Genomic DNA, 14,131 nt, shown 5'->3' with positions numbered 1-14,131 from the left:
GCACCTTAGCATTCCTGTAATCTATTTCCTTGTCCGTCTCTTCGACTAGTTCTTTAATTAGGTAAGGCATTAACGAAAATTGGGTAGCACCTCCACTATAATGTGCCCTATCCAAATTTCCAATCATACCCTTAATAACTATATCCAACCAACAACAACAACCTGCAACATATATACAAGCAATTCACACCAACCTTACACAATACAAACCCCAAACAACTCACTCAAAACTATCAAAATGTGAATTCTGGACAGCTTACTGTTTTACCTTGTTGCTTCATTTCGAAGGGGTAATTAAGGGAAACAGGATTTACATCCTTCATGAAAGTTAGAGACATGTTTCTTAGGGTTGCAAAAAATTTCAAATCAAAAATTCCCAAAACACCAACAGTAGTCCGTGTAAGATTTCCAAATCAAAAATTTGGGCAGTACCTCCTCTACACTTCATCACCCTTTTTCGAGAATATAAGAGCAAACCTGGATTTTAAAGGTTAAACGAAAGTTATAGAACTATGAAATACCTTTCAAAAACATTTTGAATCACCCAAAACGAAGTTGTACACAAGAAGTGATACCAATATTACTAACAACTGTCCCTTCCAAAAACGAGTTTGTTAACTAATTTTTAACGTTTTCCCTCTTTGTTCTTTTAACTTTCTCTCAATTTCCAAGCTGAAGAATTAATTTTGTAGACATCGTAAGATACATATATACACCTCCATGTGATTAGGTAATACCGTAGATAATTAATTCACGGAGGAAAAGTGAAGAACTCACCTTTCATTCTTCTAAACCATGGCTGCCTTGTTGTTTTGTTCTTCACGTTTTTGTTCCTCTCTTTGGATGAAGTTTTGGACAACAAATAAAGTCCTTAGTCACAATACATGTAGATATATATTGCCTTAGGGGGTGACACGTGTCATCCCCTAAGGGTGACACGTGTTCAACCTCCATTGGGCCAACACATACATGCTACCAATAAGGGGCTGCCACGTGGCATGGGGTCTACCTCCCCCAAGCTTGTGGGTGACCTACTTGACCCCAAGCAGGTGGATCACCTTCTTTCTTGAGGTGCTGCCACGTGTCGCCTTTATAGGCTTCCACGTGTCATTATATCCTCTTCCTCATGGGTTCATAATCTCATCTTATTTTAAAAGCCTATGTAATCCATGCTACGCAAGCTTGGTATCTCCTCAAGTAGCTTAGGTATGTAAGACTTCTATGTTAGTAGCTTACGTAGGTAATTCGAGTCCTACAACTCATTTCTTAGCCTCCAACTCTTTCCGAATTCTCACGACTCTATTTCCAACCTTCTCTACTATGGGGTATCACATTCTCCCTTCCTTAGAATCATTTGATAGGGTCGTAGCATATCTGGCTCACATGATAATGTCTAAGGAACTTATGAGATATTCCGAGTTTAAAAGTGTGGGGTGTAACATCCTTCCCTCCTTTAGAATATTCGTCCCAGAATGTTAAACAAAACTTCCCTTAGCACCTTATACAAATCATAGGGAAATTCTTTGTTGTTGCCATAACACATACTTCCACCCAAGTACTTAATATACGTGTTCCGGGAGGTGGGGTTACCTATAAACATCGGGAACAAGTGCGAATACTTGTGTTTCATGTTCTCTTCAGTTTCCCCAGTCATACTCTTTCTGGTTTTGGTTTTTACCATAGTATCTTGATGGAAGGAACGTCTTTAGTCTATGATCTTCTGGTTTGCCGATCTAAGATGGTGATAGGTTGTTCCTCGCAGGATTCCATTTTTTGGACATCATCTATGGAATATACTCTAGGTGGCTCACCAGTACCTTTGCGAAACATCCTTATCTAATAGACTAGGCGTATAGTTTTTCAATCAGGTAGTAAGCTCAACTTACCAGCAACTTTTCCCCACCTTATCAGCAACTTCACAAGATCCAATGTGTTTTGGGTTAAGTTTCCATTTTTTTTGGTTGACCCTATTATGAACATCCAATAATCAATTTGAACTCTGTATGTCGATGTCAATTGTCTGTATATCATTTCTGCCGACTCTGGGCTTTTAGTCAATAGCTTGCTTAATCATGACAAGGCCTTTCTAGCTTAGTCCTTCTAACATCGACCTATCCAATAGGGGACTTACATGTCTTGCTCTACTAGTCTTATACGGGGCCATTGGGATACTAGAGTAGTAATTATTACTGTAGGCAACTTGATAAGTGATACATAATCATCCCAGCTACCTTTGAAGTTAACAACACCATCTCATGATATTTCTTCTAGCATTTAAGTGGTAATCTTTAGTCTGTTCATCAGGTTTGAGGGTAAAGTAGTATACGAAGACTTATGTGTCTTCCCAGTTTCTTTGCAGACTAATTCTGGGTAGTTAACAATAACTTTGACTCCTTCATCTAAAATAATAGCTATGGGGACTCCGTAAGGTCCTACTACACTTTTACCCTATAAATTTACACCTTCTCGGCTGAGTAGGTAGCTTTTAATCAAAGGAGCAGGGGCTAATATCGTTAATCCACAAGTAACATTCCCTCCAGAATCATCTCGCGCTGGAGTGTGAAGTGAGTCTTGTAGCCCTGGTCATATTGTGGGATTTTCGACCTCGCTTATTACTTCCTGTCTTCCGTAAATTACATCACCCGATACCCTTACCTTTTGGGTTTTGCTTTTTCGCCCTCAGAGTTGGCTACTAAGTGGTGTCAAAATTCCCTCTCCCACTGGCCGATATAGTCATTCTACGATTTTCCTCTCATTAACTGGTTCTATGTTGAAGAGCTGTGGTATTTGAGTGCGTCGTCAGTTAGCAATTAGCTAATCCTTCTTGTGTTGCTTAAGCCCTTGTTACAATTGCCTTAACATATCTTATAATACTCTGGGTACATAATCTCATATCGTTTCTCCGTCGCTAGATCAGATTCCTTCTTCTCGTGCGATCACACCAGCAGTAACGCATTAAGTTCCATCAGAATTTTGAAGTTAAGCGTGCTTGGGCGAGAGAAATACTAGGATGGGTGACCTCCTTGGGAAGTCCTCATGTCGCGTTTCATGGTAATCCTTGTAATAATGTGCGGGGCACTCAACTTAGCCCAAGATTTATCTTAGCGTCGTCTCACCAGTCTTTATGTGTTGCCTTGCCCTTTCCTGTGTTATCTTGCAACTGGTATAGGGGTAGATCTTTAGTTCCACTATGACCATGTACTTTTTTGGTCATTTTGGTTTAACTCCTCCTATTGTATTCACCTCTTTTTGTATGCACCCATTCATTAGGGTTGGCTATTGAGTAGTGCTACAGTTCGTTCATATAGTGACCTTTAGAGCCACTATGAGTTCTGTCTATCACTAGCTGGTATAGTTTTAAAGAAATCTGTCATATAAGCTTGCTAATCCTATAGTAACCAGCTAGTCCTATACTTTTTATTTAAACCATTTCACAATTGTTCCTTACCCCTGCTTGTAACCTTCTTGACACATTCTCGTGTCATTCTTTATCTTTACAAAAATATGAGAGAGTGCAAGCAATACCTTGTCACACTTCTTTCTGTTTCCTTATTTACTCCTTGTTTATCTTATCTCTTACAATATGAGTCTTGCTATTTCTTTTCCTTAGTTATTTATCTATCGCAATATCATTTGCGACCAACTCTACAGCCAATATGTGGCTTTTGATCTCGCATGCTGTCATTATCCTTTCATTGGTATATTCTTTTGCTTTTATACGTACCCACCTTCTAGTGTTATATCGTTCAAGGTCTCGTCAAAACTTCTTAACGCTGTCTTACATAGCATTCTGGCTTCCATCTAATTATTGGTGACTTTTGGACCTTTCTAACTTGGTTCAGCAAGATATTTTATTGAAGTTTAGACATCTATCTCAAATATATTGCCATACAAATTGCCTTCTCTTACTTTTTCCATTTTCTCATTAACTTCCCCCCTATTAGAGGGTATTCGTACTTTCATTTTCTTATACCTTACTCTATGTCTTTATGTCCAGTTTCAAATTCATCTGGTCTCCTTCCCTAGTCTACTTAGTACTGCATCATGTCCTCATTTTTCCGTATATTTTATAACCTGATTATCCACGTACAAAACCTTGGCTAAATCACGAAGAGACGAGAGCTTTTCCGTACATAGTGTGACATCTCCTCTATTAATCTGTACTTTAGTAATGGGACCTATGGAACAACTCATCCAAGGCCACCTTCTACTTATCTTTATAAAAAGTTAATATACACTTGTAGCCGGTCTAAATTTTCTTTTAACTAGGCAACGTTTGTATTCCGACATTCATTGTCCCATGTTCTCTTAGAGTAGTGGCTTTTCCAACCTATATCCTTTGTTTCTTAAGATAAATGGAAGCTGCACTTTTTATTCCTTGGGGAGATGTAGGTTACACCAATTATTTCTTAAATTTTCCATCCTCGTCCCTTAAGGGTTCCACTATTCTTAGGGCGACGTTGTGTACACGCATCATTTCTTTGTATCTTAAGCTCCCTGCTCTTACTGCATACTCAACGTAGACTTTTAGCTTAGTCAATGTATATTAAGTGAGCCTTGCTAGTTGTCCTACTTTATCCCTGTATAATTGTATCACCCCATTCAATTCATACTGACATATCCCCTTTTTTGTTCGTACTCATATTAAGCTCCTAACATCTCTTTGAGGTGCTTCTGTTTAGAAGTTCTTTCCCCAATTAGTTGGTGTAGAACTATAGACTGTTATTGTAAAGCTTCCCTTTTTATACTCGACCTACTTGGTATCCTTCTGAGTTTTTATCGAGGTACGAACAACTTATCTAATTTACAATAAGAGTTGGGGATTGGTACTTTCAAAAAGAGTGAAGCTCAATTACCGGACATCTTACCCTTCAACATAAGCTTTTCTTTTTTTGTTCTTACAGCACAATTATGGATGGAGATATTGCGGTCTGAAATGTACTGCTCGGACAGACTTTTGTTTTTCCGAAATAAACTTCCCCGAGTAAAAAGGGTGTCCCTTATTGACGACCTGAAGGGTACCTTTTATAGCTTTAGTTAAACATAGTAGGGGTACTTGGTATCAATTTTTAAGGCATACTAAAAGTCTATGTTCCATTTCCTTTTCTTGTCCTGGGAAAATTTCGGCAGAGTTTCCTCTACACTTGTTACTATCCCACAACTTGCATGCAAAAAATACCAATAATGCCTCACATGGCCAACACACACACACACATATCTATATCTATATATATATTCATGTCATATCACAGCCGCATAGGACTTTCAATAGCATCTCATATCGCAGCCACACAGGGCTTTCAATGTCAATAATAATATAAAAATACTGGACTTACCTCGTACATCCAACTTCAAACTGTATTTGTTGCATTTTCTAGTCTACTTTCCTTTCAGGTTTCGACTTTACACTTAAATTTTTCTTCCATAACTTACCCCAATAGATATCTTTCGTGCCTTTACTTTACTTACCTTCATGCTTCATAACGTCCATGTCGTCAATCACTTCTTTCGATTGATGTCGCCCTTCTGTTAAGATCCAAGGTTAGTATAAGAAATTTTCCTATTACTCAGATCTATAGCACGATCTCAAATGTGAAGGAAAGGAAACATCCTAAATGCCCTGTAGCTTCTTCTTTATAGATGTGGCGCATAAAACATGGATAACCAAGACTCTACTAGACACAGTCTGCAGACAATCCAAGGACGAACTGCTCTGATACTATTTCTGTCATGACCCAACCTCGTAGGCCGCGATATGGGTCTGACCTAGACCTCCCGTACACATATCTATTAGCTGTGGTCACATTGAATCGTAAATAAGATAATATCATAAAACAGAGTCCTACTGGGCGATAACATTTTCATAAGCCTATAGCCCTTTTCGTTTGTATCACAATATGACAGGCACACAAGCCGACAAGGCTACCATAACATAATCACATATATCATATATCAGGTATACCCAACTTAATCAAACTGACATACACAACCCACATATACATGTCTGCAGACCTCTAAAAATATGAATGACAACATATGGCGGGACAGGGCCCCCGCCATACCCCCAAATGGACAAAACAATTTTATACATCAATGGACAGTATCAAAAACTAGGTCCCGATACAATTGGGCCTCTTCCAGCTGAGCTGCATGGAATCCTAAGCTGACGGACTCCCAAAACCTATATCTGTACTTGCGGGCATAAATGCAGCCCCATGAAAAGGGGGTCAATATGACATATGTACTGAGTATGTAAAACGTAACATAATACACTGGAGGTATATTCGAAATAGAGAAGCAGGGGAACATATTATCAAATCGAAGACATGTACCTGTACTTTGTGAATCACAAAAGCATGCATGCTCAATTTAAACAATATAGCCGGCCCTTTCAGGGGTCCGGTGAATCATATCTGTAGGACCATCATAGGACCGGCGCCATCACCACCTTATTATAACACATCATCATATATATACATACGTACCCGGCCCTCTAGTGAGGGGCTCGGTGAACAATGTAGTGAATTGTGCACGATAACGTACCCGGCCCGGGACTCGGTGAAAGAAGGGTTATAATATACACAAGTAGAGTAGTGAGTAACTATATGCAATTTAAATCATTATCAGAGACTCGACAAAATAAGAAAGTTAAGCTTTTGTTTGAGGACCCGAGTAACGGTGTATTCATCTCAAGTATCCTCTAAAGGCCATTATGGGCTATCTCAAAATAATCTCGGGGACCCTCGACATGTATTAACATAGGGCCAAATCATTTATGGAATCAAAAACACTTAATCTTGTATAGTCTTTAAGACTTGGAGCCTGTATATTTGGTGTCTCTTTAACATATAAAATTTTCCAGGGAAATAGTTCATCTACTGTAGGAGTTCAATATTCAGAAGTAAATAAGAGATGTTTAAGAATGGAGTTACCCCAGAGCTCAAATCATATTCAACCTACAACTAAAACAAAGACATGCCCAAAAGAAGAAAGAGAATAAGCTTTATGTAGTCTGTACTTCCCTTCAGGTGATCTTCATATACATATTTTATACCCAGCCCATCATGGGGATCGGTGAACCACTATGGCATCATAATATCATTTTCGTACAAAATACATATCAAGGGAAATGAGAGATAGCTGTAGGTACTTATATCAAAACATTCCAAGAGAAAGCTTTACATACCTCTTGTGAGTTACTCTTTATCCCATTTGCCTAGTCGTCCTTTGAACCTATTCAACATGAAAGTAATACGAATATCAACCACTCTTAGCTTTCCATCATCTTAGGTGTCACCTTAGCATTCCTGTAATATATTTCCTTGTCCATCTCTTTGACTAGTTCTTTAATTAGGTAAGGCGTTAATGAAAATTGGACAGCACCTCCCCTATAATGTACCCTATCCAAATTTCCAATCACACCCTTAATAACTACAGCCAACCAACAACAATAACCTGCAATATATATACAAGTAATTCACACCAACCTTACACAATACAAACCCCAAACAACTCACTCAAAACTATCAAAACGTGAATTCTGGACTACTTACTGTTTTACCTTGTCGCTTCATTTCGAAGGGGTAATTGAGGGAAACAGGATTTACATCCTCATGAAAGTTAGAGACATGTTTCTTAGGGTCGCATACCATTTTGAATCACCTCTACATCAATTCTTTACAAAAAGATATGGCAATAACACCAACAACAGTCCGTGTAAGATTTCCAAAACAAAAATTTGGGCAGTACCTCCTCTACACTTCATCACCGTTTTTCAAGAAGATAAAAGCAAAGCTGGATTTTAAAGGTTAAATGAAAGTTATAGACCTATGAAATACCTTTCCAAAACATATTGAATCACCCGAAATGAAGTTTTACACAAGAACTTATACCAATACTACTAACAACTTTCCCTTCCAAAAACGGGTTTGTTAACTATTTTTTAACGTTTTCCCTCTTTATTCTTTCAACTTTCTCTCAAGTTTCAAGCTGAAGAATTAATTCACGAAGGAAAAGTGAAGAACTCACCTTTAATTCTTCTAAACGATGGCTGCCTTGTTGTTTTGTTCTTCACATTTTTGTTCCTTTCTTTGGCTGAAGTTTTGGACAACAAATGAAGTCCTTAGTCACAATACATGTAGATATATGTTGCCTTAAGGGGTGAAACGTGTCATCCCTTAAGGGTGACACGTGTTCGGCCTCTATTGGGCCAACATATACATGCTGCCAATAAGGGGCTGCCATGTGGCATAGGGTCCACCTCCCCAAGCAGGTGGGTGACCTACTTGACCCCAAGCAGGTGGGTCACCTGCTTGATTGAGGGGCTGCCATGTGTTGCCTTCCTAGGCTGCCATGTGTCATCGTATCCTCTTCCTCGTGGGTTCGTAATCTCATCTTATTTTAAGAGCTTATGTAATCCGTGCTACGCAAGATTGGTATCTCCTCAAGTAGCTTAGGTATGTAATACTTCTAAGTTAGTAGCTTACGTAGGTAATTTGAGTCCTACGACTCATTTCTTGGCCTCCAACTCTTTCCGAATTCTCACGACTCTATTTCCAACCTCTGTACTATGGGGTATCACATTCTCCCTTCCTTGGACTCATTTGATAGGGTTGTAGAGTATCCGGCTCACATGATAATGTCTAAGGAACTTATGAGATATTCCGAGTTTAAAAGTGTGGGGTGTCACATTAAGGAAACACAATTTCATCTCAAAAATGTCACATATTTATATATCAACGCAATCTGTCTCCTGAGGAGTTACAACATAAACAGTTAACATGGAACATAAGCCGACAAGGCTGCCACTGCACACAATATCCTAAAATATATATGTACGCAAGCCGACAAGGCTTCCACTATAAAAGAGAATGTCCCCAAAACATAAGTCATGCTACCATGGCTGGACAACATCTATATACAACCCAAATATATGTTTAGTTGTGGTTTGATTATAGTTAATAGGTGTGTACACGAGTGTTCAGTTCGAGCACCATTCACGGTCTACGGGGTTGGGTCGTGACAAAGTGGTATCAAAGTAGTTCATCTCCGGAGTGTCTACAGACCATGTCTAGTAGAGTCTTGTTTATCGGTGTGTTGTGCACCATATATATAAATAAGAAGCTACAGGACATTTAGGATGATATCCTTCCTTCTTACTCTAGATCGTGCGATAGAGCTATATTTTTAGGATAATCCCTCCTTAACAGATTATTATGTTTACAGTTATGCCTCCAAAGAAAGCAGCAGTTGCCCAAAAGGGCAAATCAGTAGTAGGAGAGACTAGTCAGACTCAGAGAGTTACTAGGGCCAATGCTCAGTCCAAGCCCGAGATTATACTTCAGTCAATGAGCTCTGCTACACCACCACCCTAGAGGAGCTTAAAGCAACAACAGCTGTGGATCAATGGGTGGCTCCATTACAAAATCCTGAGGCTCCAGTATGTCACAACCCAACCCCGTAGGCCATGACGGGTGCCTGAACTGGACACCCCTGTCTACTCTGGTCAACTATACATAGTTTGTCCCCTGGTTATACTCACAATACATCGACAAATAAAAAAAATATAAGCCGACAAGGCTATTGTAACACATGTGGTCATTCTGTGATACACATATACGCAAGCCGACAAGGCCGCCACGACACCGGGAACACCCTAAATCATAAGTCATATCAGCACAGCTGTACACTCACGTATATGCAACTCATATATAATTCATATACAACTCATATACAGCTTATATACACTCACACTTACATACGTACAACCCACATCCGTATCCACAGAACTCTAAGAGTAAGAAAACAGTATCATACGGCGGGACAGGGCCCCTGCCGTACCCATAAAAAAAATAATATATACATCAGAACTTAGTACCTAAAATTTAGCTCCAGCACAATGGACCACTCTTAGACTGCTGAGTGGGACTCCTACGCTGGCGAATCCTCAACCTGTGTACCTGTATCTGCGGGCATGAAACGTAGCCCCCTGAAGATAGGGGGTTAGTACGACATATGTACTGAGTATGTAAAGTGTAATATAACAAAACCGGAAGTATATCCGAAATAGAGGAGCAAGAGAACAATTTATCAAATCAGAAACATGTACTTGTACTCTGTGAATCATAAAAGCATGCATGCTCAAATTTTCAATATAGTCGACCCCATCAGGGGTCCTATGAATCATATATGTAGTATCAGTATCAGGCCCTGTACCATCGTCACCTTATTAAAACACATCATCATAGTATCAGTATCAGGCTCCATTCCATCGTCACCTTATTATAACACATCCTCATCATATATATACATACGGATGTCGGCCCTCTAGTGAGGGACTTAGTGGACAATCCAGTGAATTGCACGAATCTAATAACAGGCCCGAGAATCGGAGAAGAAGTGTTACAATATACACCAGTGGAGTAGTGAGAAAAAAAACACAATCTAAATCATTATCTGAGACTCAACTATATAAGAGGACTAAGTTATTATCTAAGAATTCGAGTAATAATATAGTCATTCTTGCTGCCCTCTAAATGCCATTAGGGGCTACATTAATTACATCTCGAGATTCCTAGATATATACCAAAGTAAGACTATTCATTTAAGAATTCCAAAGTATTTGTCTCCGAATAGTGTTATGACTAGGAGTCTCTATATTCATTAAGTCCTCAGTGTATAAAAGATTCAAGGAAATTAGCTTAATTATCATACAAGCTTTAACATTCAGAACTGAATAAGGAGCATTCAAGAATGGAATTACTTTAGACGTTATGTCACTGTTTACTTAGCTTTACGATATGCCAAAAGAAAAGAAAGGATAGGCTTCACATACCTCTTATGGACTTCCCTTAATCGTGTTTACGTCGTCGTCCTCGAAACCTATTTAACACGGACGTAAGGCGATTATTAAAAACCCTTAGACTTTTCAGCAACTTAGGCTACCCACTAATATTCATAGCATTCATCCCCTCGCTCGCCTTCTCGACTAGTTCCTTAACTAATTAAGGTGTTAACGGAAATCGGACAGCACCTCCCCTATAAAGTGCCCTATCCGAATTACCAATCATGCCCCTAATATCCACAGACAACAAAAAATACAACCCTCAGACAATACATATGCACATTATGACAACATTACACATTATAAACGCCCAACGATTCACTCGAAAATATGAGACCAAAACTAAAGTTTTTAATCTTTCTTTCACGAATTCTTTAATTGCACAGTGGAGGGTCATGTTGCTGCAACCAGCATCCCCCCATGACCTTATTAACATACATTCCATCACCACAATACCTCACCATACGACCAGCAGTCACACACCACAAGTGCAACGCATTATTCAATTACAATTAACTATAGCGATTCCAATTTTGCTTATTTCGAACGCCGAACATTTCAAACCTTTTACCCAACTTTGAGCAGAACCTAAGGTGTTTAATACACCCTAATTTAACATCATAAAATTCAAATTAGAGGGGAAGAACTTACCTTTCCCAAAATTGGCTAGAACTTGCCGAAATTGTACCTAGGAACTTTCTTTAGCGCGTTGTAATGTCAGGGCAGCTTGCTGTCGATTTTTTGCTGAAACAAACCCTAATTTTATAATAATAATACCTCCATATCATTGTAGTATACTCTAAGTAATTAATTTACGGAACGAAATCGGAACTTACCTATTTTTTTCTCCCAAAGCCATCACTCCCTCTTTGTTGTTCCTAAGGTTTTCTTTCAAGTTTTCCTTATATCTTCTAAGTTATAAGCTGAATAAATGATTCCATAAGCTTCCTAATATACCTATATACATCCCCACATATTTGAGGAACACCGTAGATAATTAATTTGCGGAGAAAAAATTGGAACTCACCTTGGTTATTGGCTATCATAGGTGTTCTCCCTCTCTCACGTTTTCTCACTTTGTTTTTGGACTTGTTTCAGCTGTATAATAACTTAATGGTCATCAACACACATATATATGTTTCCTCAAGAAGTGACACATGTCAGCCCCTAAGGGTGACACGTGTCCGTCTCCCATTGGGCCACGGATCCTTGCCTTGTCCCCTAGGCTGCCATGTAGAAGTGGGGCCACCTCCCCGAAGCAGGTTGGTCACCTACTTGACCCCAAGAAGGTGGATCACCTGCTTGCTTAGGCTTTGCCATGTGTCACCCTCCCATTGGCTACCCCGTGTAATTTTTTTTTCTCTCCTGTGGTTTCGTAATCTCGTCTTATTTTAAGAGCCTATGTCATCCGTGCTATGCAAGCTTGGTATATACTCAAATAACTTAAGTATGTAAAACTTCTAAGTTAGGGTATACGTAAGAAAATCGAGTCCTATGACTCATCACTTGGCCTCCAACTCCCTCCGACTTCTCTTGACCCCATTTCCAACCTCCCCTACCATAGGGTGACACATTCTCCCTTCTTAGAGTTGTTCAATAGGGTCGTAACTTCGGGGGATCACATACTAGCTTCTAAGCAACTTAAGGAACCTTTCGAGTTCAAAGACATAGGGTGTAACATCCTCTCCCCTTTTAGAATATTCGTCCTCGAATGTTAAATACAACTTCCCTTAAGACTTTATATAGATTATAGAGAGGTTCCCTTCTTTTATGATATCACATACATTTTTATCCATATCTTTAATATACAAGTATTCAGGAGTTGGGGTTACCTGTAGATATCAGGAACAGGTATGGAAACCTGTGTCTCATGTCCTCTTCGGCTTCTCAGGTCATTTCCTCCTAATTTCTATTCCGTCACAGCACCTTAACCAAAGCTACGTCCTTAGTTCGCAATCTTTTAATCTGTCGACCCAAGATGGTGATTGGTGGTTCTTCATAGGCTAGCTCTTCAGTGACCTGGATGTCATCCACGGAATGTACTCGAGATGGGTCATATACACATCTGCGAAGCATAGATACATGGAAAACTGGATGTACTACTTCTAGGTTTGCTGGCAAGTCTAATTCGTAGGCAACCTTGCATATTCGGCGAAGGATCAAGTAAGGGCCAATATATCTCGGACTCAACTTCCTTTTCTTTCTGAACCTCATTACTCCTTTCATGGGAGATACTTTCAAAAACACCCATTCGCCTATTTGAAACTCCTACGGTCGACGTCGACTGTCTTTGTATGACTTCTGTCAACTTTGGGTAGTTAATAATCTCTCTCGAATAAGCTTTACCTTTTCCACTACTTGTTGGACTATATCTGGACCCAGTAGTTGCATTTCACCAACATCGAACCAACCGATAGGTGACCTGCACTTTCTGCCATATAAAGCCTCATACGGTGCCATTTGAATGCTAGAGTGATAACTGTTATTGTAGGCAAACTCAATAAGTGGTATTGATCATCCCATCTACCTTTAAAGTCAATTATATAGGCTTGTAACATATCCTCTAGTGTCTGAATAGTGCGCTCAGCCTGCCCATCAGTTTGGGGATAAAATGCTGTACTAAGGCTTGCTTGTGTTCCTAAGCCTTCCTGGAATAACCGCCAAAAATGGGCTGTGAATTGGGCTCCCCTATCCGAAATAATAGATGTGGGAACTCCATGAATTCATACTATTTCCTTGACGTACAACTTTGCATAATCCTTGGCAGAGTATGTGGTCTTGACTGGGAGGAAGTGGGCTGATTTTGTCAGCCTATCCACAATAACCCATATAGAATCCTGCTTCCGGGGAGTACAAGGTAAGCCAGTAATGAAATCCATGTTAATCGCTTCCCATTTCCAGGTTGGAATCTCCATCTCCTGTAGTAGCCCACCCAATTTTTGATATTCAACTTTTAACTTGCTGGAAATTCGGGCATTGGGTCCCTTTTCATACCGTACCACCAATATAAACATTTGAGGTTGTGATACATCTTGGTTGACCCCGGATGAATGGAATAACGGGCATAATGTGCCTCTCCCAGTACTTCCGATACACAGACTCTGCCTTAATATCATAGTATCCCACCGTCCGTGAGTTCAAATGAAGTCTTTTCCTCTTGGAGTGTTTCATCTCTATACTATGCTAGAATAGGGTCCTGGTATTGACATCATTTTAATTCCTCCATGATGGAGGATTCAGCAATTCCTCTAACAGAAACCCTGTCATCACCCAAATTGACTAAGCGGA

At 39.5% G+C, this 14,131-nt stretch overlaps 1 pseudogene; it reads left to right on the top strand.

Moving 5' to 3' along the window:
* Nucleotides 1-2,928: 2,928 nt before the first annotated feature.
* On the top strand, nucleotides 2,929-3,048 carry LOC129875327 (5S ribosomal RNA; annotated as a pseudogene).
* Nucleotides 3,049-14,131: the final 11,083 nt, after the last annotated feature.

Source organism: Solanum dulcamara, chromosome 11, assembly GCF_947179165.1.
Source record: "Solanum dulcamara chromosome 11, daSolDulc1.2, whole genome shotgun sequence".
NCBI lineage: Eukaryota > Viridiplantae > Streptophyta > Magnoliopsida > Solanales > Solanaceae > Solanum > Solanum dulcamara.
The sequence above is the reverse complement of the archived record's forward strand: the minus strand, read 5'-3'. Positions and strand labels throughout refer to the sequence as shown.